The sequence below is a fragment of the Crocuta crocuta genome, unplaced genomic scaffold, assembly GCF_008692635.1.
Source record: "Crocuta crocuta isolate KB4526 unplaced genomic scaffold, BGI_CrCroc_1.0 scaffold226, whole genome shotgun sequence".
NCBI classification, from domain to species: Eukaryota; Metazoa; Chordata; class Mammalia; order Carnivora; family Hyaenidae; genus Crocuta; species Crocuta crocuta.
The window spans coordinates 256,931-283,548 of NW_027530997.1; the positions used below are offsets into that span (position 1 = coordinate 256,931).

At 36.9% G+C, this 26,618-nt stretch overlaps 1 protein-coding gene and 1 pseudogene across 1 annotated transcript in view; one reads left to right on the plus strand and one right to left on the minus strand.

The window, feature by feature from the left end:
- Positions 1-26,618, plus strand: part of PPM1L (protein phosphatase, Mg2+/Mn2+ dependent 1L) — a 298,802-nt gene that overhangs the window by 1,860 nt on the left and 270,324 nt on the right. The window lies entirely within an intron of this gene.
- Positions 4,290-4,454, minus strand: LOC144236875 (U2 spliceosomal RNA; annotated as a pseudogene).

The window sequence follows — 26,618 nt, forward strand, 5'->3', positions numbered from 1 at the left end:
TTGTATGCATCTGCCTTAAATCAACTTTGCCAGGAGACAAACTTAGTTGGAAAATTTATTTGGTAGAACTGAGATCAGATTTTGCTATTTTTCCATCCACCCTAGACCTATGTTTTGTCTTTAAAAATGAAGGTTTATTACTGTTTGTAATTTTGTAGCTTCTCCTGTAGTGTGGGGTTCTTTTCCCCTTGGTCACAGAATAGGGGAAAACCATGAAATTAATTGAGTGAACAGATGCTGTGTGCCTGGGTAGAAACATACCTGAATGATAATGTTGACAATATAATGACTGCACTGTTTTCTTGGTTTGATTAGAATGTCTTTATTTTCGTTTTATATGCTTACACTGCGGTAAATCATTTAATAAAGCTTATATTTATTATATATTTTTAAAATAAAATTGGCAGCCAATTACTGCTTCTGGTCATAGAAAGCATAGTTTTATTTTTAATTTAAAGTTCTGGATGTAATATTAGTGTTGTGAAACTTTGGGTTGTGCTTGCCTGGGTGTACTGTATTGGCATGTTTTGAGCCTGCGCGTGTAAGTGAATGAGTATTTAAAATTTTCTTTTAAGTTGATATTCTAAAATCTGAAAGTTGCAGACCTAAACAGATTTCAGGTTGAAAAATTTCTAATACTATCTTCCGGTAAATGTATCATCCAGAAAAGGGACATGATAAATGTTTTTATTTAAATAGAAGAATTTTACATGTATAGGTACCCTCCTTGAGAATAGAGTAATCGTTCTATCTATAATTTCTTATACTATGTAGCCAGTTCATTCATTCTGACTTTGTTTTAGGGCAAAATAAAAAAGGTGATATAAAATGTAGTTATCTTGTTATTGGGAATGCGATAATAACAAATAATATTAGGTAATTTCTGTTTTTTCTTTCATTCAAGAAAAATCCCACCTAATTGTCATTTTTTTGTGTTGTTTTAGCTCCCTTACCATTCACCAGAGGAGGGTGCCACTGTTTGATTTTGGTATAGATGATGGTTGTGTCCTTTCAGAAAGGGGAAGCTTTTTCTGAATTATGTATTATTTGTATATGTTGTATTAGAAGATAAATGAGGACTTTAATTTTATTTCTAATAATTCAAACTAATAAGATGGGCTATAAAGCATGAGGCCCTGTCTATAATGATACTGCTTTTTAAGTTTCACAGAAAAGACCTAAGTCACTTTATATATATACATTTCGTCCCATTTTTTAGATGAGGTGTTTATTGATGGGCTTAAGATGTGACCTTTGTAAGGCAAGTTCAAGGCCTTCATTGTGGTGCTTTTTATGTTAAACCACTGGACAAATTAGTTTGCATATTTGCCTAGATAGATAGCGCACTAGGGATACAAAGGTGAATGAGACACGATTCCTATCTTCACAAAGTTTCAGTGTAGAGATACAGATAGATCTGTAACCAAAAATTATAAGTGGCAAGTTCAAGGCCTTCATTTTGGTGCTTTTTATGTTAAACCACTGGACAAATTAGTTTGCATATTTGCCTAGATAGATAGCGCACTAGGGATACAAAGGTGAATGAGACACGATTCCTATCTTCACAAAGTTTCAGTGTAGAGATACAGATAGATCTGTAACCAAAAATTATAGTTGAAGCATGCTTAGGGTGTTATGGGAACACTGAGGAGAAGCATTTAAATCAGACTGGGAAGTGGGAGGCCCAGGGAGAGACATTTTAAGGGCATTATTTACTGCAAGTTAAAAGCACAGGCTTTGGTCTGAGATCTGGCTTTGAATATCTGCTCTGCCTTATACTAGTTGTGACCATAGATAAGTTGCTTAGTCAACTTTATCTGGGAGTTTTTAACCTGGAAAAAGGGATAATAATGCATGTAAGGTGCAACTCCACCAGTTGTATTCTACCCTATGTAGAGAAATACTTAATGGAGAGAACGATGTGGAAAAAGAAAGCTTAGAGTCCAAGAAGTCTGCATTGTTAGGGCAACAATATCTTAGGAAGAGAGACTCTTCATACGAAAGCCACAATTTTGATCACTAGAAAGGCATATGTTGGTTATGGATAATTTATTAGGTATCCCCCAAACTCTCTCTTTGTTCTAACTTGTGGCAAACTGGTTATTAATTCAGGTTTTCAGGTATCTTAGCATTGGGGAAGCAGCGCCCAGGTTTCCAGGGTAAATTTTCTGATTAGTGAAAAGGAATATTCCTTATGATTAGTTGGTAAGTTGGTATTTCTGATTTGCGCTTAGCCTCTTAGCATGCGTTGGTTCTCTTGAGTGTGTTCAGTTGTGTGTTTTTGACAAAGATGTATCTCCGGACTTAAGCCAAGGACCAGACTCTGGAGAGTTATGATTTCTACATGGATGACATCTGAGAGAGCCTGTCTCCATGGTCGTACAGGCCAGCTTCCTCACTTGAGACCTTCTAACCGTGATACTGTGGTGGATGGTTGGTTCTGAGTGAGTGAGTGTGTGTGTGTGTGTGTGTGTGTGTGTCTAAAGCTATGGCAGTGATTGTTTTTCTGTATAACAAAAGATTTACAAAGATTAAAACATTGAAAAGGTAGGGGCGCCTGGGTGGCTCAGTCAGTTGAGCGTCCGACTTCGGCTTAGGTCATGTTCTCATGGTTCGTGGGTTCGAGCCCCGTGTCAGTCTATGTGCTGACAGCTAGCTCAGAGCTTGGAGTCTGTTTCAGATTCTGTGTCTCATTCTCTCTCTGACCCTCCCCTGCTCATGCTGTCTCTATCTCTCTTCAAAAATTTAAAAAATAAAAATAAAAAAAAACATTGAAAAGGTAAAAAAAATTAGCTCAAATTATACCAACTGATGTGGGAAGATTATTTTTATATACCTTCAAAGTTTGTTTATTTTGAGAGAGAGAGGGAGAGCATGAGGGGGGAGGGGCAAAGAGAGAGGGAGAGAGAGAATCCCAACCGGGTTCCATCATGCTGTCAGCTCTGAGCCAGATGAGGGGCTTGATCTCATGAAGTGTGAAATCATGACCTGACCTGAAACCAAGAGTTGGACCCTTAACTGACTGAGCCACCCAGGTGCCCCTGATGTGGAAAGGTTATTTTTAAGATTAAAAAAATAATGTTTATCTAGAAAAACTTTTTTTTTGTTTGTGTGTGTGTGCTTATCTGTAATTTTTATCTGTAGGCGAAAGGTAAGTGGTATTTTTTTTTTTTGGTTCACTTGTTTCACTTTTTATATTATGTAGAAGAAATAGCGCCAATCCTTTGAGCAACTTTGTCAATGTTCATGGCTAAAACCTCTCTGGAAAAACAGATTGTTATGTGTTCCATCATTATTGTATTAAGGGTCATATATCATTGTAACAAAGAATTGACACACAGCTTGGCCAGGGGTTAAGCTTAGAGTGGCAGACTTCACATCAGAGAAGCTGTACTTGAGATACTTGTCAGGGGCTGTAGTCTTCAGGCTCCGCACTTCTCAGAAGTTCAGAGGAGAAACTGCTTATGAAGGTTGCCTGAAGGATATATATAGTCTAGTTCTTTAGATCAATGGTTCTTAACTTTCCTTGAGTCATGCTTCCCTTTGAGGATGTTGTGAAACTACAGATATATCCCCAAGAAGAATGGACATGTGCATCAGATATTGTTCATAATTTTAAAGATAAGTGGATCCATGAAGCCTCTGGATTTTAGGTTAGTCTAGATAGAATAAAATGTGTTTCTGATAAATCTAGACCGTCAGGGAGCTGTGTACCTGGACCCCTTCCTTGGCTTGATTGTCATTTTCTCCTACATTTGCATTTATTGACTTGTGTGCTGTCGTTTGCCTGTGAAGGTTGTTATGAGCAATGGTCTTCCAAAGTTCTCTGACAAATCAACTGCAAATATGTCCTTGAGGACTTTGTGCATTATGAGGACCAAGGAAAAGATTGTTCTCTGACAGCTATTTGTTTTTATCTTAAGGATACTGAATCATGTGACTGATTGGATCACCCTGTGTTTGTTGGCTACGAGAAACATTAGAGACAAAACTCTGACCTACCTCTAACAAATGTACAGAATCTTATCGAAAGCATTGATTTGGTATATGAACCTCTCTCCCAGGACAGCTTATCTTTCCTGCATTCAGTTTTCCTTTGTTTTATTTTTTTCTTGCTCCTCTCAGATACATCATTTTATCATGTTGTGGTATATGTATTTATGTAAGTTTCATTTGATCCTTTCTGAAATAAGATATAGTTCTGAATAATTAAATTATGAGTGGCACGATGAATGATCTGCTTTTCAGACATGATAGCTGCTCTTAGTAAATATTGAGCACCCACATTAGTGAGGTACAAGAGGCCTGTGGATTTAGTGTGGACCGATGTCTTATGATTTAAGAGAAAATTTAGATTACATTGGTTTAAAATGACACATTGACATTTCTGCCAAAAAAGAGGAGTAGTTTCCTTCTTACTACACTTGATCTTAGCCAAAAGGCCGAGAAGCGATGGGAGTAGTTTCCTTCTTAATCAGCCCCTCTCTCCTGTGCCTAGGAGCCTCTTCGTAGTGAATGCAAGATTATGACTGCTGACCTCGATGCATCTTCTGAACAGATTGTTTAGAAATTCAGTTCAATTAAGCCGACATTTTCTATATAGTCTGACATATGTGGAAAACAGTGTTATGTTTTCTGTGTCGCCTAAAGATGAATCAGTGCATTCTCTGCCTTCAGGGAACATTCCATCTACTTAGAGAGATGAGCTTCTAATAGCTCAAGTCCAGTTGGGTTACCTATAAGAGGTGATGGCCTGACTAAGGGAGTGTGGGGAGTCTTGGGTAATTTTGAAGAGGAGCTGACATTTGATTATATCCTAGCACTTCATTAGACAGAGCTTAGGAGGGAGAATGAGAAGATGACATTACAGGTTGAGGAAAAGATAAAATGACACAGAGGAGGTAAAATACAGGCACAGTTGGAAAAAAGACAGGTAGCCCATGTGGTTAGAGCAGGATTTCCCCAACTGCTACTATTCTAGAAACCTATTCATTATTTTTTTCATTTTTGAGTACCTTTTGGGTTTTGATTTATTCAATATTAATTTTTAGATTGATTTTTTTAGTTAAGTAAATTTATTTAAAAAATAAGCTTCCTATCAGCACTGTGAGTGTGAGATCATTAGATGAAGTTCTTAGCCTCCAATGTGCTAAGAATCTGTCTCCATTGTGATGACGTGGAATGATTTTTAGATGGTTCTCCTAGTCTCTGGTTGCCTTTAGAGTTCCTCTATCCCCTTCTCCTTACTTTTTATGAGCAGAAAGGTGACTTTTTAAAAAATTTAATTGTTGGCCATAATAAGAAGAAAGGCATGTTGCTAACTCCCTTCCCAGGTGGAAGGTACTTCTAGTGATGCCACTCCTCAAAGAATTCTGGTTTGTAACAGTGTTCCACGGTGACTTATGTGACAGGTAAGATTTCATGTGTAACATACCTTCATGGGGAACCCAGGCTTATGGGCAGTTCCCAGTGGTGTAGCAGAAATCCCACCCCGCTTTCTAATGCAGGTAAATGAGAAGACATTATAGTAATAAACTTGAATCCTTTCTAGCTTAGTTTAAAAGGTAATTCCTAAATTTTGATACTTGAGTCATTATTGGTGCAAGCTCAAAGATACAGAGAACAGACTGGTGATTGCCAGAGGCAGGAGTGAAGCACGGGGAAAATGGATGAAAAGAGTCAAAAGGTATAAAATTTAGTTATAAGGTAAAAATGAGTCATGGGGATGTAATGTAGACCATGGTGACTACAGTTAATGCTATTGCATACTTGAAAGTTGTTAAGAGAGTAAGCCTTAAGAGTTTGCATCACAAGAAAAACAATTCAACTTCGGGTGGTAATGGATGTTAACTAGACTTACTGTGGTGATCGTTTCTCAATACATACAAATATTGAGTCATTATGTTGTATACCTGATACTAATATAATATTGTATGTCACCCTACCTGAATAACAAAAAACTTGCAAAAACTAAATAAAGTAATATTTTTATTTTCAGTGCTAATATTTGAAATTAAAACAACATTTAAAAAAATTTTAGAGAGAGAGAGAGTGCATACAGGGGAGGGGCATAGGGAGAAGGAGAGAGAATCTCAAGCAGCCTCCATGCCCAGTACCCAGCATGGAGCCCAATGTAGGACTCTGTCTCACAACCTTGGGACCATGACCTGCGCCAAAAGCAAAGGTTGGACACTCAACCAACTGAGCTACCCAGGCGCCCCTAATATTTGATTATTCTTAGTTTCTGTTTTGAACTTTAACCACTTCAGTAATGTATTTTTGTGATTTAACTTTTATTACCATTTGAATAATCCTATTTAATGGATATATCTTAGCAAGTTAGACATATTTAAAAATAAATTAACTTTAAAATTATAAAAGTAATATGATTACATGTTAGATAGTATAGAAAAGAAAAAAAATCACTCAAAATCTCATTCTCTTGTCACATCCACTATTAGGATTTTGGTGCTCATCTTTTTTTATATGCTTTTTAAATATAATTTTACATTGTTATAATGATGTATGTATAGTTTTTAAATCTTGTCCCGCCCCCACTTTTTATAAGCCTATACGCACAAAATCATTTTGTTCCATAATTATTCTTTTTAATTATTTTTAAAAATATTTATTTGTTTTTGAGAGAGAAACAAAGACAGAGCGTGAGTGAGAAAGGGGCAGAGAGAGAAGGAGATACAGAATCCCAAGCAGGCTCCAGGCTCTGAGCTGTCAGCACAGAGCCTGACGCAGGGCTCAAACTCATGAGCCATGAAATCATGACCTGAGCTGAAGTTGGGCACTTAACTGACTGAGCCACCCAGGTGCCCCTCCATAATTCTTTATTATATTCCTAATGTATTCCTTAGTGGTAGATTGATATTGTACTGAATGGCTATTTGATAGCTTTCTTACTGGTATACATTTAGGTTCCTCTAATTTTTCATCCTTGTAAATAACATTGTAATAATAATAATGATTATTTTTGTATATTTTTGTTATAATAATTTTTGTGCTTCTACTATAGTTTGGGTTATTTCTCCAAGGTGGATTTCCAGAAGTAGAGTTTCTGGATTAGAGGAGAAATAAAGAAGCCACCATTATTGGTCATACTAATAATGGCTGACAGTTATTGAACATGTTTAATATGCCAGGCAGGGTTTAAAGTACTTTATATTATCTAATTTTAATTATCGTAATGGTGTTTGAGGTAGGTACTATATTATCTCCATTTATATATGTAGAAATTAAGGCACTGAGAAGTTAAGTAATTTACCCAAAGTCTCTTCTAGCTTATGGGTGATAAAACTAGAATTTGAAACTGGGATTCAGATAATTCTGGAGTTATCTTTCTCCAAACCCTGTGCTCTCAGCCTCTGGTTTAAACTCCACGAATCTCACAATTTTGGCAGTAGTGTGGATAGCATTGTTAGATGGACAGTGCTTGGTCTTCTCAGGTTGCTCAGTGTTACTTGGAGTTTCTCATCTGATTCTCACAATTGTGTCCCTGTGACATGTGGTATTGTTCTTGGAAAGTCTGCTGGAAATCTCGGTAGGTAGATCTGTTTACCTAAGGAAGTCCAGCAGTTAAAAAAAAAAATTGGGCTCAGAAGTCAGAGCAGGTGATGACTCACAAACAGCCATTCTCATCCACTCCCCTTCTTTGCTGGCAGAATCTCTGTCCCACTACAGAGAATCTCTAACATTTTTTGCCTGTTAGCTCATGAAAGGCTTGCATAGAAGTTATGGTGGCATCAAGATAGCCATTTGCAAAAATGATTTAGGTTTTATTTTACTTTAAAGTACTAAAGGCTTGGGGCGCCTGGGTGGCTTAGTCAGTTAAGCGTCCGACTTTCGCTTAGGTCATGATCTCGCGGTTTGTGGGTTCGAGCCCCGCATCGGGCTCTGTGCTGACTGCCAGTTCAGAGCCTGGAGCCTGTTTCAGAGTCTGTGACTCCCTCTCTCTGACCCTCTCCTGCTCACGCTGTCTCTCTCTTTCTCCTAGAAATAAATAAAATATTAAAAAAAAAAGTACTAAAGGCTTGACTTTAGGATAAATGTCTAGTGGTGTGTATGTGTTTGCATTATTTCTTTTTTATGCTGAAGCACTTTTTTTTTTTTTTTTAGAACTAAAATAATTTCCTGGGTGCCTCATTGGCTCAGTCAGTTAAGCGTCCGACTTCAGCTCAGGTCATAATCTCACGGTTGGTGGGTTTGAGCCCCACATCAGGCTCTGTGCTAACAGCTAGCTCAGAGCCTGGAGCCTGCTTCAGATGTTGTGTCTCCCTCTCTCTCTGACCCTTCCCTGCTCACACTGTGTCCCTCTCTCTCTCTCTCTCTCAGAAATAAATAAAAGTATTTAAAAAAATAAAATAATTTCCTAATCTGTAAACAATTGTTACTCTAATTTAATAAACATTTTTTATAAATTTACTTTTGAGAGAGAGAGAGAGGGAGAAAAAGCATTAGTGGGGGAGGGGCACAGAGAGAGCCAGGGGCAGATCTGAAGTTGTCTCTGCGCTGACAGCAGAGAGCCTGATGCAGGGCGTGAACTCAGGAGCCTGTGAGATCATGACTTGAGTTGAAGTCCGACACCTTCCAGGTGCCTAAATTTAATTTTTGTTAAGATTTTATTTTTTAAGTAATCTCTACACCTGACATGAGTCTTGAACTAACAACCCTGAAATCAAGAGTTATATGCCTTACTGACTGAACTAAGCCAGATTTAAAAACTGCTAAATTAACAATTATTTAATTTTAAGTAGCAAAATATTATTTTTTCTTTTGTTCATGGTGTTGAGTTGGTATGTTCAGTTAGAGTAGATGATACTCGTGTGTTTCCATTCTAGAAGGCACATAATACATTATTCTTTCAGTCAACCTTAAGTTAAGCCCAAGCTTTGGTGATGGTTAGTTACAATCTGTTTTTTTTTTTTTTAAATGTTTTATTTATTTCTAGGAGAGAGAGAGAGAGAGACAGCCTGAGCAGGGGAGGGTCAGAGAGAGAGGGAATCACAGACCGACACAGCCTCCAGGCTCTGAGCTGGCAGTCAGCACAGAGCCCGACGCGGGGCTCGAACCCACGAACCACGAGATCATGACCTAAGTGAAAGTCGGACGCTTAACCGACTAAGCCACCCAGGCGCCCCAGGTTACAATCTGTTTTTAATATGAATGTTCAAACATAAAGTTTAAAAAACAAAGGAAGCCATCATTTAAAAAAATAGTTAATGGCACAATAGTACCTTTTATAGTTCTCTTTTATAATTATAGGCCCTCTCTTTAAAGCACTTTTAAGTAAATATTCGTGTAGAGAAAATTATGCATATTGATAAATTGATATCCTTTCAATAAAGTTGAAATCTGTGCTATGAAAAGCTCTACTTAAAATGTGAAGATAAAATAATTTACATCTGAGAAACAAATCTGTAAATTTTGATCACTTGATGTTTCTGGAGAATATTTTTTTTCCCCCTTCTCTGTTTAATGAGAATAGGACCCAATTTAAAGGAACCTTAGCTGCCTCCAACTTGTCTAGAACGAATGAAGGTTCTGGTAGTTGAGTCTGTTAAAAATGAGACTTCCTTAACCTTCCTCCATTGCTAGAATACAAGGGAGTTCTTGTCTGCTACTGGGCACAGAGCCCCTGAAGGTAAGTCTGGGGCTACTGCAGATAATTACATAAAATGTTCATTGTACAATGATACCAGATAGAGACACACCATTTCTAAAGTAAAACAGAACTGTCTGCTCCCCAAGCTAGGCATAATCACTTGGAAAGTGTGCCTTTTTCTAACTTGTACAGAAGTGAAAGGCAGTATAGCAATAGTGTATATTTCTGAAATTCACATTCTTTACCATACCATCCATCATCATTGCCCTCCTTGTTCTGTTCTAGTGTTGAGCAGCTGACAGATAATCTGTAGGTCTTAGTTACTAAGCCAAAGACCAGTTATCCATTTCACATCATGTCAGCAAACATTATGACTTCCCTGGAGAAGTGCACGCTTATTTGCATTTGCTTTTCAACATGAATACTCCAGGTTTTAGTCATTATAAATGTGAGTGGGGATTTAATGGCCTGTAGCAATACATCTTAAATATTTCAAATAGTATTTTTTTAAAAAATATTTCTTATTTATTTCTAGGAGAGAGAGAGAGACAGCGTGAGCAGGGGAGGGTCAGAGAGAGGGAGTCACAGACTGAAACAGGCTCCAGGCTCCGAGCTGGCAGTCAGCACAGAGCCCGACGCGGGGCTCGAACCCACGAACCGTGAGATCATGACCTAAGCGAAAGTCGGACGCTTAACCGACTAAGCCACCCAGGCGCCCCTTCAAATAGTATTTTTAATAGGACAGTCTATATTCAGCACTACTCTTGGACAGTAAGGTTTTTCATCTAAAAACACTTAAAAATTATTCTTTTAGTTACAGAATTGCCATAGAGCAAAAACTTTTATTCTGAGAAGTATATACTGTTTCTTTCTAATCTAGTAAGTGCGTTCAAATCTTTAAAAAATTTTTTAAATGTTTTATTTATTTCTGAGAGAGAGAGAGCAACAGTGTGAGCAGGGGAGGGTCAGAGAGAGAGAGAGGGAGACACAGAATCTGAAACAGGCCCCCAGCTCTGAGCTGGCTGTCAGCACAGAGCCCAATGCGGGGCTCGAACCCATGAACCGTGAAATCATGACCTGAGCTGAAGTCGATGAGCCACCCAGGCACCCCTCAAATCTTTTTAATTAAATAACTTTCAGTTTAATTAGTCACTGGACATTTTCTGGCCAAATAAGTCTCTTACTAACACTGTATTTTCTAGAAATTGAGACATAGTAGGATATTTGGTCATACTATTTACCTTTTTGCTGTCTAGAATAATAAGGTGAATTTGCTGTAACAACTGGTTTGCATATATGATATGCACATATTGCATATCATATATGATATATGCATATATGATATGAATTTGCTGTAACAACTGGTTTGCATATATGATATGCACATATTGCATATATGATAAATATGACAGACCCAGAATTTGGGATTAAGAAGTTTCTGCTTCTCTTTTATTTAAACTTAGAGATTTCTTACATTTCTGTTTAGAAAAAAGATACATTTTCTCTTTAGATAGCCTGGCAGGGATCTTGAATTGGCATATAATCCAAATATAGTAACCAAGGCTTCACAGCTACATGAATAATCTATTTTTAAAGACTTTCATCAAGGAAATTCCATACTGTCCCTGGAGAATTTTTCCCCCTATATTCTTTTCTCTCAGGAAATTCATCTTTATATATGAATAAGTTCCCTTTGGCTTAAACCTATTTCTTAGTCTGCCCTTAACAGAGATATATTAGGATTAGGTTGTTGCTGTTTGTAAATCAATAAGATTATGGAAGTCAAAAATCTTCTTGCCCTCATACTAAATAAGTACATCAAATTATAGGAGAAGCACTCATCTCAAAGAGAGGAGACATAAGGTAATTTCTACCAAAGACAGAATAATTTCCAAATGATCAATAATATTTCCTCTTTGTAAGGAGCTGTTTGGGCAATAAAGGAAATATCCTTTTCCTTTATTTTTACATATTGGTTAGTTGTGTCTTTTATGTCCATTGTCAGAGGCTTAGGCTATAGGTGGAGTAAATTTTGTTAGTTACGAAGAAAGGGAATGGGAATCTTTGGGTGGCCTTGGGGAGGGGCTTCAGAGAAGGTGGCTTGGAACAGTATTTGTCTGCACATTAGCAAACTCTTTGGAGAATGTAACTGTAAAATATATAACATTAACATGAGGGAAAAAAAGAAGCTTTAAAAGAGTTTATAAAAGGATAAGCAATCTTATTTTTGGATTGGCTTAGAGGTGACTTTGTTTGGGAGCTACGATGTAAATTTGGTATTTTAGGGCCCCAACAAGTTTTAAGAAACTATTAGTAGGTAGTTTTTTTTTTTTTTCCAACTCAGATTTTCTTTCTGTTCTGTATAAGCTAGCAACAAAGAGGGGCTTGGGTGTTTGGAGAACAAGGCGCTTTTTGCTATAATACACGGCTGTGTGTTCAGTACAGGTAAAGCTACTGATGAATATGGAAGTATCACAGGAGGTCTTTTGTTGGGTACCCATTTCTCTTACTTTCTTCCTGTTTTAGACAATGAATTTGTTCAAATTCAGTAGGACTTTTGTCTCTTCATTATTAGGTATCGTAAGTTTTGTTATTATATTTCAAAATATTCTGATCTACTCCAGGCCAGAAAGAAGAGATTCCTGAGAGGGTCAGAATTTGTGTACACATTTTGGAGGGGGACAGCCTGACAGTATTCTGGGCTCTAGTGAGAGGGGAGGGTGTTGAAGTCTTTGATGTTTCTGGAGGCCAAAATGAATGCCTTTGGAGTAAATTCTGTGTGTGAGGATGAAGTGCTCATTCTGCCACTGCTGCTATACATTGCTTACGATGAGGCCATCTTTTCATTATGTTTTCCTAACTGTTTATTACTAGTCTATAGAAATGCTGACTGACTAAACTGCCTATTTAGTTTTAGTAGCTTTTCTGGTGGTTCATTCTCTCTACTCTTTTTTTCTTTTAAAAGATACGCAATCATATTGTCTACAAATAATGTAATTTTGTCTCCTGCTTCCTAAATAGTTATACTTTTTTTTTTTTCTGGTTTCCTGCCTCATTGCATTAACTAGAACAGAACAATGTTCTATAATACTCATGATAGTGAGTGTTCTTATGTTCCTGTATTTGAGATTATTTAAAAAGTTTGAGATCAGGGAAATGTGAAATGGCTTCAGTTTATGGATAATAGGGCTAAAGTTTCTTTACCGATATAATGAAAGATGAAATCCAAAGGCAAAGTAACAGCCAAAGAAGAAAGGATATTCAAGGTATGGTAACCAAGAGAATTAATGATCACAAGGATGAACTAGAACTTGGTATAGATGTGTTGCTGAAAACTAGTGTGCATTAAGTACATGCACGGGAGAGCCCTGTCTTTTCTTTTTTGGGTAAAAATTATCATCACTAGAGCCATCTCATGGGAATGTCCCAGAAAGCATTAGTCTGAACAATAAATATAATATCTAATTGTATAGGGTACTGATTCTGCAGGTTGTGAAGCCCTAGCAAGATAGACATAGGAATCTCTTCCCTGGTTCTAGAGGAGTGGGAAGTCTGGAGCAATCTTGCCCTTGCACTTCTGCTGGTTTGGGTGAAGGTTGTCCTTATTTTATCTGGGATTTCCTATGCAGAAAATCCTTGCCCTGTTTCTATTATCTGTCTTGTATGGAAACTGCAGCTGCTTACAGAAGATTCCCGTACTGAGTGGGGTTATATTATATTAGTGTACAGAGACAAAATCTTATGTAAGATCTCTCAAATTGCCCATAAAGAAGAGTAATTTTCACCTCTTATTCTATAGAGTTATATGTAATTATAAATGTATAACTACGTATTCAAAGTAATGTATAGTACAGAAAAAGTATGTGCATGTAAAATATAGGAATGTGTAGTTATAAACAGGTAACCACATATCCAAAATAATGTATAGTACAGAAGAAAGTGTGGGGCACCTGAGTGGCTCAGTGGGTTAAGTGTCCACCTTCAGCTCAGGTCNAAATACAGTTTTATAGTGTTTTATTTTTATTTTTTTATTTATTTATTTATTTAGAGAGAGTGAGCATGAGTGGGGGAAAGGCAGAGAGAGCGAGAGAGAGAGAATCCCAAGCAGGCTTCATGCTGTCAGTGCAGAGCCTCACACAGGGCTTGATCTCACAAATCGAGAGATCATGACCTGAGACGAAATCAAGAGTTAGATGCTTAACCAGCTGAGCCACCCAGACACCCTTACAGTGTTTTAAATAAAAAAAGAGTTTCTTGGGTTTGTAAATATGTGAATGGCACTACTTACTGTACTTTCTGAAAGATAATAGAATAAGAAATTGAAGAATATTTTGAGATTTTCAACTGATACAGGAACTTTTTATTTCTTTTAAAGAGATCATATCATACATTTCTGTATGTGGTCGCTTTGAAAAAATTAGTTTGTTGAAGTTTTAAAGCTACAAAGCAGAATAAATGTGGCTTTTGAAGTTAGGAGTAAGATTAATTTATCATGATTATTTTTAAAGTCAATTTTAGAAAGATAATTATAATGCCATATTGAGAGCTTTATTTTTAATCTAAGTGCCAGCCATATCTTTGACACCAGATGGGAATATGGAGATGGGCACTCAGCCCGGTAATTTATGCTCATAAATACATACAAAAAGTTTACACTTGCTGTTTCTTTCTTGCCTATGACTTGAGACCCTGGGGGATTTTATACTCCAGAGATTTCAGAAGAGAGACCAATCTGAGATTCTGACCTTTCCTATTTTCCTGGCATCCCTCCTGAGTACCTGATAAGGTGCCTGTAGGTCTAAACTGTTTTGATAAATGTCTGCTCATGGGTTTGTCTAAGAGTGAGAGTCTTTGAGCAGCAAAGAATTCTTGGAAAGGAAGCTTGTATTTTTAATACTATCTACGAGATCCAAGTGGCTGTTGCTGAAGAAATTACGCAGGTAGAGAAATGAAAAACTCTGACAGTGGCCAGAGAAGTTCTCTGTACCTTCCTATCAGAACTGCATACAGATGGAAATTGTTAATCCCCAAGGGATTATGTAATGCAAACAGTTTTATATATGAGTGTGTACAGGCAGGCATGTACTTTGGAAATATTGCTTAAGTGGGAATTCTCTGATGAGGAGGACAGCTAGTTATTTTTTTTCTCTAAAAAATAGGGTAACAGTGGATGTGCCCAGGTGATATACCCACTTTACCAGAGAGCACCCCTCATCCCCAGCCTTCATGGTAACTCTATGTCATGGGGATTAGGACATCCACCTTCTTCAGGGTTAAAAATTTACTCATGTTACAATATTATTATTTGATAAAACGTCCATATTCAAATTTTGCCAGATGTTCCAACTGCTTTTAAAAACAGTTGAGGTATGATTGGCATAAAATAAGCTGCGTGGAGTTAATATATATATAATTTGATCAGTTTTATATATATTTGTGAAACCATCACCACTGTCAAAATAATGAACACAGCCAAAAGTGCCTAAGGTTTCCTTATGCCCTTTGGTAATACCTTTCTTCTATCTTCCCCTAGTCCCTCCTTCTATCCCTAGGCAACCATTAGTCTGCTTCCTGTCACGATAGACTTAGTTTGCATTTTGTAAAATTTTACATAAATGGAAATGTATAGCATGTACTCCTTTTTTGTTTTCTGGCTTTTCCCCCCACTCAGCATAATCATTTTGAAATCCACCTATGTTGTTGCATCTATCAATGGTTCATTCATTTTTATCACTTGATACTGTATTGTATGGATATACCAAAATTTGTTTATCCATTCACTTATTGTTGGGCATTTGAGTTACTTTTAGTTTTGACTGAACATTCATGCACAAGTTTTTGTATGAACATATGCTTTCATGTCTCTTGGGTAAATATGAGTAGAATTGCTGGATAATATGGTAGGTGTGTAACTTAAGAAAACAAACAAAGCCTGCTAAACCACTTTCCAAAGTGGCTGTTATTATTTTACATTCGCATCAGTGATATATGAGAGTTCTAGTTGCTCCATATCCTTGACAGTGTTTTTAATTTTAATCGTTTTAGTAGTTGTGAAGTGGTTTTTGATGTGGTTTTAGTTTGCATTTTACTAGTGACTAATGATGCTGAATATCTTTTTTATGAAAATGTTGAAGAAGAATGGCTGTCAAATCTTGGTTTTCTAGTAAAATCTGAGTTTTGTCCTTCCCTGTATGATGTAAGTGAACAAAAGAGAGAGGCAAGAAGGATAGGAGTGATGAGATACTTTCTTACTAAAAGGAGAGAGGCTCATTAAGTACGAGAAGATAGAAATGAGAGATATTGAGAGGTTGCACAAAGTAACCAATAAACCAGATGAAAATAGGAGAGCAGAAGAGAAAGGTCAGGGCTTATGACCACTAAAGATAGTATATATTATCAGATTCTTTCATTTTCTTAAATCCACATGTTCTTGTATTCCAGATAAAAAATCAAAATGAGACTTCTCTTAGAAAAGTGCATTTGAAAGCATAGACTGTAGATACTGCTTCTGCTTTCTTCCCACTTACTCATTTCCTCTTAACTTCTGACACCTTTTTTGAACCTGTTTTTTGTTTTTGTTTTTTAAGGTGTTCTAGGATCTCATAATGAAAACAGACCATCTCATTGATGATGGTCTGTTTTCAGCCCTTATCCTAGAGTTTTCTTTAGGTTCTGGGTTTCTTCACCACCACTGTCTCCTTGAGACTCACCTTTTCGACCTTGGTGACAACACTTGCATTTTTTTTTTTTTTTCTCTGTGTGGTTTTATTTTGTTTGCACCAGTAGCTTCCATGAAGTCAGCCATCCTTTCTGAGCATAGGGCTTTCCTTCCCATGTTGAGATCCTGTCTTTCCAGGCTGACTTAATATTTTCTTTCTGGATGTTACCTCAATAAATAACCTGTCTGAAACCATATTTGCCATTTGTATCCCTAGATTAACTTTCTCCCCAGATTTAACCTTCCTCTCATGGTGCTGGCATTCTCTCAGTCTCCCACTCCTGAAAGTACTATATCATCTTTGCTTCTTCCCTCTTCATTCAAGTCTGTGAGACTTTATATAGTACCTCTCATCCCCGTCTCCATCTTTATAGTCATATGGCCACCATGCTAGTTCAGCCTTTCATCGCTTCCTCCTAAGATTGTGACAGTAGCTTCTGAACTGATCACTTAGTCTCTAGTCTTTCTTCTGTCCAACCCACTCACTCGTGTCTCTGATAGATGAATCTCCTCAACTCACTGGGTTGTACATTGTAACTTTTTAAAAAATCTGTGATTTATACCAACCATGATTTATTTCTTTGAGATTTGTTTTTGGTTCTCCTAATGACATGTCTGACTACTTTACCTTACTCAACCTTATCTTTTGTGGTTCCTCTACACAAACCTCGGAGCTACAGCAAAAATGGTCTGTTATTCCCTGAATACCCGATGGATACATATGCGCACTGCTGCTACTTTGTCAACTCTATTCCATTTTCTGACAGATTTCTCATTCTTTACCCCATACCTGTGTCTTGTCCTAATTTCAAGGCTCCCCTCAATTTCCAGCTCTTCCATGAATTCTTGCTTGGTGGTGTCAACTTTAAGTAATCATTCCTTCCTTTGGACTTATTGTCTGTGACAGGAAATTGAACATTTGGTGTTATTGTTCATTTTCAAGGTACTTCTTCTCTCCAACCAGAGTTCAGCTTTCTTGAGTTTCATGCCTCCGATAAGTTCCTGTGGTGTGCTTGAACTGTCCCAGATGCTTGCATCTTAATAATAACAGTGCCTATCAGTGTTTCTGTAAAGAATGATGCCTAACAAATGAAAAGGAAACATCAACTGTATGATTGCATTTTCTATCTCATATGTGTGTTGGAAACCAAAAGGCTCTGCTCATTCTGGCTTTTGAGGGCATGTCAGATGCCTTCATTGATTCTCTCTCACTGAATCCTCATGGTTTTTTGAGGCAGTTTTTATCCCATTTTACAGTTGGGGAAACTGAAGCTCAGCAGAGCTGGGATTAAAATATTTCCCATGTCTGCCTGATTCCAAAGGCCTCTTCTCTGTAAAACACTGCCTTTTGCAGGGCTGGTTTGGCAGGCATTCCTATGGGGGTCATCTCTGAGGTATCTAACACTTTAGATTATCTGTAATAAATGTTTCAAGTACATGGGAATGGAATCAAGTTGAGGAGATAAAGTAATTTATTTATAACACTCACTTGCATTTACTCTTTTTGTTTCTTTCATCAACTTTCATGGCTTATGCAGTGTAGAGTCCATCCAGAAGCCCTTTAAATATTGACCAAGGAAAACACAAATTAAGTATGTAGAAGTCTGCAGGATAGCCTAGGCAAGTGGTTTTCATCTGTTTGACAGGTAACTCTATTTCTGATTGTAAGGCAGGAATTTTGGGAATTGCAATGGCTGGCTCCTCAAAGGAAACCAGGCAACATTTTCAGATTTAACTCAATGCATTCTTCAAAAGGTAGTTCACTTATTTGGTTAGTGGTGTTATGGATTATAAGACATTAGTCATGCCTCAATATTCAAGTGTATGTACGAAAGAATACTTCCTAGAGCTCCCTTGAAAAAAAGTTCCATCTATAGTTTCCCTCCCAAAAGCAGAATAATATTATACATAGTATTTAGTGAGTATCAAAGATTGAGGAAATATAAGTGAACAATTTCAGCTGCTTGGGAGTGGAAACAGTGATTCACAGACTTAAGATTTAGAACTCAAACATTCTTGGCTTGTACTCAGTCAATGAAGAGCAGCACCAATAAGTTGTATGAACAGAAAACAGCTTACTGATAGCGTATTAATACTTTAAAAAGGAATAGAAATCATCAACCTTATTTTATTTTATGTAATGTCATCAAAATATATATGTTTTCTCCATACTAATTATTGAGTTAAATGGCATTTTTAGAAAATGTCCAACATGTGGAGTTTATAGAATTCTCATGTATAAAATGGACATTTTCTACTTTGGGGAGCTTTATGGATTATTTTGAAGCCATAGTAACTCAGTTCTTAAGAGGTAACACTATTAGCTACCTCTGTCTCAGCTCCTCCAACCCTGGGAAACAGAAGCTGCTTTGTGAATTTTTTTTCCCCCTACTTATGCAGTTGTTACTAATCATCATTTCAGAGAAAGTTGAGGTCTCAGGATGAAAACATGATATTTCCTCAAGCATTAGATTAAATTCCCCATTAAATTTGAGTTGAAAAACATTTTTACTTTCTTGAAATTGGGTAGAAGTTATGGCTATGAATGTTTAGGTTAGCATTATGCCTATCTTGACTCTTCAGTTCTTGTATGCCTGTTCTCAGATATACTATATTACTTCAGTGTTTTATACAGAGTGGGTACCCCATAAGTGTTTCTTAAATTAATCATTGAGTATTTGTCTTTTTGTGACTGGCTTATTTCACTTAACAAAACGTCCTCCAGATTCATCCATGTTGTAGAATGCAGTAAGAAAGATTTCCTTCCCTTTTTAAAACAATTTTTTTAATGTTTATTAATTTTTGAGAGAGAGACAGAGTGCGAGCAGAGGAAGGGCAGAGAGAGAGGGAGACACAGAACTCAAAGGCTCCAGGCTCTGAGCTGTCAGCACAGAGCCTGACGCGGGGCTCAAACCCCAGCACTGTGAGAACATTACTGGAGTCGAAGTTGGATGCCCAACTGTCTGAGCCACCCAGGGACTCCAGACTTCCTTCCCTTTCAAGGTTGAGTGATATTCTATACGTACCACATTTTATTTATCTAGTCATCTGTCAGTGGATGTTTGGGTTGCTTCCAACCCTTGGCTATTGTGAATACTGCTGCTATGAACATAGGTATATAAAGACCTCTTTGTGATCTTGCTTTCAGTTCTTTGGGATGCATTCCTACTAGAAGTGAGATGGCTGAGTCATATGATAGTTCTATTTTTAATTTTTTGAGGAAGTACCACGCTATTTTCCATAGTGGTTGCCCTATATTACACTCAGCAACAGCGCATAAGGATTCCTACTTCTATACATACTTGCCAAAACTTATTATTTTCTGTTTCTTAAATAGTAGCCTAATGGGTATGAAGTGACCTCTTGTGATTTTGATTTGCATTTCTGTAATGATTAAGGAAGTTGAGTATATTTTCATATGCTTGGCCATTGGTGTATCATCTTCAGGGAAATGTCTATTCAAATCTTTTGCCCAATTTTTATCCAGGTTGTTTTTGTTGTTGTTGAGGCTTAGCAATTCTTCATATTCTAGATATTAGCCTCTTATCAGATATTATGATTTGCAAATATTTTCTCTTGCATTTCTAAAAATAGTTTTGCAAGTTTTTATATTGATATAATTTCAGACTTACTGAAAAATTGCAAAACCAGTACAAGAAACTCCCATATATCCTTTGTTCAGAGTTACTGTTTTTTTTCAGGAGCACCTGGATTTCTTGACATTTTGTTGAGCCCTCTAAACAGAATGAATTACTTGCAGCTGTGGGAGATGTACAAGTATAAACATGGTCCCTGTCTGAATATGCAAACCAAATAAAGATGTTTATAAAGCAGCCAGTACAGATGAGAATAATACAAATAAGAACAAAAGTGAGAGGGGGCCAAAAGTAAGAATAAATTGAGTTATTAGAATTGGAGACCTGTCCCAGTGTTTTTCAACATGGGATGATTTTTGTCTTGAGGACTTTTTGTAATATTTGGAGACAAACTGGCTGTCACAATTGCAGTGGGCATGGAAGAAGTTGTAGTACTGGTGACTAGTGTGTAGAAACCAAAGCTACTGCTGAACATCCTACAATGCACAGGACAGCCCCATACAACAAAGAATTATCCAGCCCAGATGTCGGTAGTGCCACAGCAGAGAAACCAGGCCCTATCCTTGGGAAGCAGACTTTGCAGAAAACCTATCTTGAGGACTTTAAGGGCTTTGGGCCTGGAAATTCTCTCAAACACATCCAAAACACTTGAATAACACAATGAAGACTCTGCCTGGTAAGATAATAAGGTATGAAAAAATATTTTCTTCTCTTTTTTGGTGCATAACCCATAATAAGAGGGTTTAGTTGCTCTCTGCTTACTATGAATTTTCTGCAGTAAACTGTTGAAAAATGCTTTCGCTGGTTTTATTTTCTATTGCAGTCTCTTACAGCTAACATGTTCCTTGTTATTGCATTCTTTCTTTTCTTTGCCACTTTCTACTGTAAACCACCCCCCTCAAAAAAAACCTATGTAAATTCTGAAAAAAGCAAACAGTACTGTACGAAAGATCCTGAAGCTTAGAGGAAGCAAGCAGAGTGTTAAGGGGAATGTGCATTAGATGGCTTCCTTTCAATCCTTGGTTCACTGTGGAGAAGCTTGGTGTCAGTTTTGTTTTATCACGAAGTCCAGTAAGCTGGGAGAATAAAAATAGCATGGGCTTTGACATCCTATAGACCTGGATTTGAATCTAGTCCCATTCTATACTAGCTGTCTGACCTTGGGCAAGTATATAATTTACTTGTGTACTCTGAACTAAGTACAGAGTACTTATGTGCCAGGGGGCTAATATTTGCTTCACTCAGTGGTGAAGGGCAGTGGAGCAAGGCTGTGTGGACTCTTACCCCTACTTGCCTGGCTTCAGATCTTTACTCAGCTACTTCTAGTTCTATGCCCTTTGGTAAGTTTCTTAACCTTTTCTAGACCTCAATTTCTTCATTTGAAAAATGAGAATAATTGTATCAGTATTTGCCTTATAGGGCTATTAGGACATTAAATGAGTTAATAAATGTAAAACACTTAAAAAGTGGTGCTGGGCACATAGTAGGCATAGTAAATGTTAGCTGTTTTGGGGATTAAGTTGAGATTAATTTGAGATTAAAGAATGCGAAGTAGTGTTTAGCAAGAGGCAGTGCTTGATAACTGGTTTTTCAAAATTTAAATTTTAGTAGCTGACACTCTATTATAATATAATGCCATTATAATGAAATCATTAGCCCCCTGAAGTTAAATTAGTGGGGATTTGGTCGTAAGAAGTCTTCAGGATACAAAAATGAAGCTGCTCATTCTTTTGCTTCTTACTTGTTCCTGGCAAGGATCTATGTTCAAAAATGTGCTTAAAGAATTGCAGTCCTAGCCAGTCTTCTGTGGAATTATAAGAGGCAACTAGAATAGCCACCTGAGTGCATGGAGTGGTAAGGGATGTTTGGGTTGGAAATAGTTGTTTCTCTAGCCCGGCTTTCATGAAAACCCCCTTTGCGGAGAGGAAGTAGAGAAATAGCAGGGAAAGTTTGATTGTTGATTGTTTTCGAATTCCCTGTTTATCCTTGGGGTGTGGGTGTATGTCAGGTGAAGGGGTCCTTTCCTGCTTGATGGTACAGGGAATTTAGACTCACTCAAAGATAATTTACAGTGGAACCAAATATCCAGTTACATCTGTCCCTGTTAGATATTGGGTTGTAGACATATTTATAGGGCACACATGGCCCAGCGCTTTCTTAAAATATGAGGATGTATTATCTCATTGTAAGACAAATTAATTGTATATAAATTGATTAGCCTGGCATTGTGCCTTATTAAGAGTTAGCTGTCATCATCATCATTGTCGTCCTTACTCTTAAACTTCTGTTTTAGTTAAGAAACTAATGAAGTCTTTAATCTTTACTCAGCAATTCTGTTTCCCCTTTTTAATTTTTTACTTTTTATGGGCATACACACATTTAAAAAAGTGCATGTCATAGTTCTACAGCTTGATGAATTTTCACGGACTAAACACACTCATGCCTTCGACACCTAACTCAAGGAACAGAATATCACCCAGCAGGGATACTCATGGTCCCTTCTTGCCATTATCCTTCAGTTTTCAGGAAAAAAATTGTTTTTCTCCTTAGTGACATTCAAAGCTACTCATGCATGGCTTTATGTAAACTCTTAATAGGTATGGCTGACAGTCATAGCTGGCCTTATTACATTCTTTTATTTTCTTACGCTTTAAAAAGCACTTCTCCTGGAAAAGGCTTCAGTCCTGTAGACTGTTACCTTTGGACATGGATAGGCTGAGTGATCTTGTGGATCATCTTCTGCAAATAGGTGGTGTGTTCTTTGCTTTTATTTGTCCATATTATAGAAGTCCATTAAAACCAAAAAGCTGTCCATTGTACAAAAAGAAAAGGAAACTGGCTCAGCTGCACAGACCTCTTACCTGTCTTCTCTAAAAGCATTCCATATTCAAAAGAGCTCAAGGCACATGAAAGAAATCCTATGGTGGAGGAAGACTACAATGCTGGGTGCACTTGTGGGCCCTCCTCTTCTGCCATTGAACAAGATGATGAGGCTGAAGGACTGGCTACTTCTGGAAGTAATGGACTTCAGTGGGTTTGCTATGCTTTTGTCTGGGCATATTTAGAAAATGATGGTGAATTTTTCAGAAGGCAGCTTCTCAGAGGAAGAATAAGACTTCAGGGGTTGGGTTTGAGGCTCTTCACAGCACTGAACACATTCACTCTGGAATAACCAGGACATTAGCCTTGCTTTGCGTGACTTGTTTAACTTTCTGGGCCCAGCTAATGGCTCTGCTAAAATATTGTATATGTATTTCAGAATATTATTAGTCATTTTGGCCATTGCTTTATTTCTTGATATTTATTTGTTAGTTAAAAAAAATTGAGATCTAATTCACATACCATAAAATCTGCCCTCTTTAAAGCATACAGGTTATTGGATTTTAGTATGGATATTTATCATGACTATTCCAGAATATTTTATTCGCCCCCGAGAAGAAATCCCTGCCCATTAGCAGTCACTCTTTCCATTTTATTTATTTAGTTTTGCCAAATAAATGTCATTACTATCTTTATTTCATAGAAGTCTTTCTTCTACAGGATGTCATGACAGTTGCGAGACCTTTTACATAGAGGTGTGCCCCGTCTATCATCCATTTTAAAGTTGATTTGGGGGTGCATTTTCAGCACTACCATCAGCCCCATTTGATTGATACTGTTTTAGGACATAAAGTGACAGTATATTTACTTATGATCACTTATGAAAATTTCAGTGCACATGAGCTATGGTGTAGTTCCCATGAAACTAACTGAGCATGGTAAAGATTTTTGATTATCTGCCAAATCTGTGTTCTGTTTTACGAGTTTAATGGATTGAGAAATCTGTTCTTTTGGCTTATGTGGAAAGGTTTAAGTTTGTTTCTTTAACTAGTTTTTGAAAAAAATGCATAAAATGTATTCGTTTTACACTTAGTTGATTTCTGAAGGACTGGAATTGATTGTTTCTAAGTGAATATGATTGACCTATTTAAAATGTAGATTAACAAATTAGATTAACTTTTTTGGAATCTGTGTTTTTATTATTTCAAAAGCAATGTATGCTAATTGAAAAAAAATTTAATGTGTAGAGCTTAGAAGAGTTGCAAGGTGCAAAAAGAGGGTTGTCTTTCTGCCTCTCACTGTATAGAATTTATACTTCAACTATTTTTATATCTAGTCATATAACTGCTTAATTTTTACGTAATTTTTTAAAAATGTTTTTTAAATTTATCTTTGAGAGAGAGAGAGAGAGACAATGCGAGCAGGGGATGCGCAGACATGGAATCTGAAAACAGGCTCTAGGCTCTGAGCTGTCAGCACAAAGCCCAATGTGCGGCTTGAACTCACGAACCGTGAGATCATGACCTGAGTGTCATGAAGTCAGACGCTTAACCACTTAACCGACTGAGCCACCCAGGCGCCCCTTATTTAACTTTTAAGTGTACTATGGCAGTGCTTGTTTATTGCATTGTGTTATTTTACAATTTAACACTGTTTAAAGTTTCTGGAAGGTTTAAAATTTTTTTCCTTCCATAATGATGATTGATATATATTCTTAGTAATCTTTCTTAAAAAATACTATAGTCTGCTATACTCTGAAAACTATAAAACACTCATGAAAGAAGTTGAAGATGACACAAAGAAATGGAAAGACATTCCATGCTCATAGATTGGAAGAACAAATATTGTTAAAATGTCTATATGCCCCAAAGCATCTACACATTTAATGCAATCCCTATGAAAATACCACTAGTATTTTTCAGAGCTAGAAAAAACAATCCTAAAATTTGTGTAGAATTACCAATAGCCAAATTGGTAGCCTAAGCAACCTTGAAAAGGCAAAGCAAAGCTGGAGGCATCACAGTTCTGGACTTCAAGTTATATTACAAAGCTGTAGTAATCAAAACAGTATGCTACTGGTACAAAAATAGACACATAGATTAATGGAACAGAATGAAGACCCAGAAATGAACCGACACCTTAACCAACAACCTTCGACAAATCAGGAAAGAATATTCAATGGTAAAAAAGAAGTCTCTTTAATGAATGGTGTGGGAAAACTGGACAGCAGCATGCAAAAAAAATGAAACTGGACCACTTTGTTACACCATACACAAAAATGAATTCAAAATGGATGAAAGACCTAAATGTGAGACAGAAAACCATCAAAATCCTAGAAGAGAAGACAGGCAGTAACCTCTTGGCCATTGGCCATAGCAACTTTTTTTCTAGATGTGTTTTCTGAGGCTAGGGAAACAAAAGCAAAAAATAAACTATTGGGACTTCATAAAAAAAAAACAAATGCTCTGCACAGCAAAGGAAACCACCAACAAAACTAAAAGTCAATCTACAGAATGGAAGAAGATATTTGCAAATGACGTATCTGATAAAGTGTTAGTATCCAAAATCAATAAAGAATTATGAAACTCAATACCTAAAAAATGAATAACCCAATTAAAGGATGGGTAGAAAGCATGAATAGACATTTTTCCAAAGAAGACATGCAGATGGCCAACAGACATGTGAAAATATACTCAACATCACTATTCATTAGGGAAATGCAAATCAAAACTACAATAAGGTGTCACTTCGTACCTGTCAGAATGGCTAAAATCAACAACACAAACAGCAGGTGTTGGCGAGGATGTGGAGAACCCTCTTGTACTGTTGGTGGGAATACCACTCTGAAAAACAGTATGGAAGTTCCTCAAAAAGTTAAAAATAGAACTACTGTATGATCCAATAATCCCACTACTAGGTATTTACCCGAAGGGTACAATTCAAAGGGATACATACACCCTGATGTTTATAGCAGCATTATCTGTAATAGCTGAATCATAGAAAGAGCCCAAGTGTCCATTGACTGATGAATGGATAAAGAAGATGTCATATATATGTATATACATAAATACACAGTGGAATATTAGTCATAAAAAGAAGGAAATCTTTTCATTTTCAGTGAGATGGATAGAGCTAGAGAGTATAATGTGAAGCAAAATAAGTCAAAGAAAGACAAATACTGTATGTTTTTACTCATTTGTGGAATTTAAGGAACAAAACCAATTTTATTAGGGTAACTTATAGCAAAGGGGAAAAAGAAGGAGAAAAACCATGAAACAGATTCCTAATTATTGAGAACAATGTGATGATTACCAGAGGGGAGGGGCATGGGGGGATGGGTGAAATAGGTGATGTGGATTAAGGAGGGCACATGTGATGACAATCAGGTGGTGTATGGAATTGTTGAATCATTATATTGTACACCTGAAATTAATATAACATTGTGTGTTAACTCTACTGGAATTATAATAATGATGATGATGATAAAAAGACATAAACAATTACTGTTGTTTTTTCCTGGTCTAGTGGAGCTTCTGAGCAATTGTGGAAATGTACATGCTTACAAAGCTGGGTCTGTTTGTCATTAAAGAAAGCCGTGAGTCCAAAACTCTTAAAGAGGCCTCCTCCCTCAGAGCAGCTTTTATCCAAAGACTTTAGGACCAAACGACTTCCATCTCACATGAATATTTTCAGGCACAAATATTTCATCATGGTGATACAGTTGAACATATATACTTTTCAGTAATTCTCAGGAATAGAATGGCATTTATCATGTACTATGTTTAGACATTAAATACAAGGCATCAAAAGTCTGTGGTTAAGTGGAGTCACTAAAAAAAAAAAAAAAGTCCCTCCCCCTCACCTCCCCCGCTCC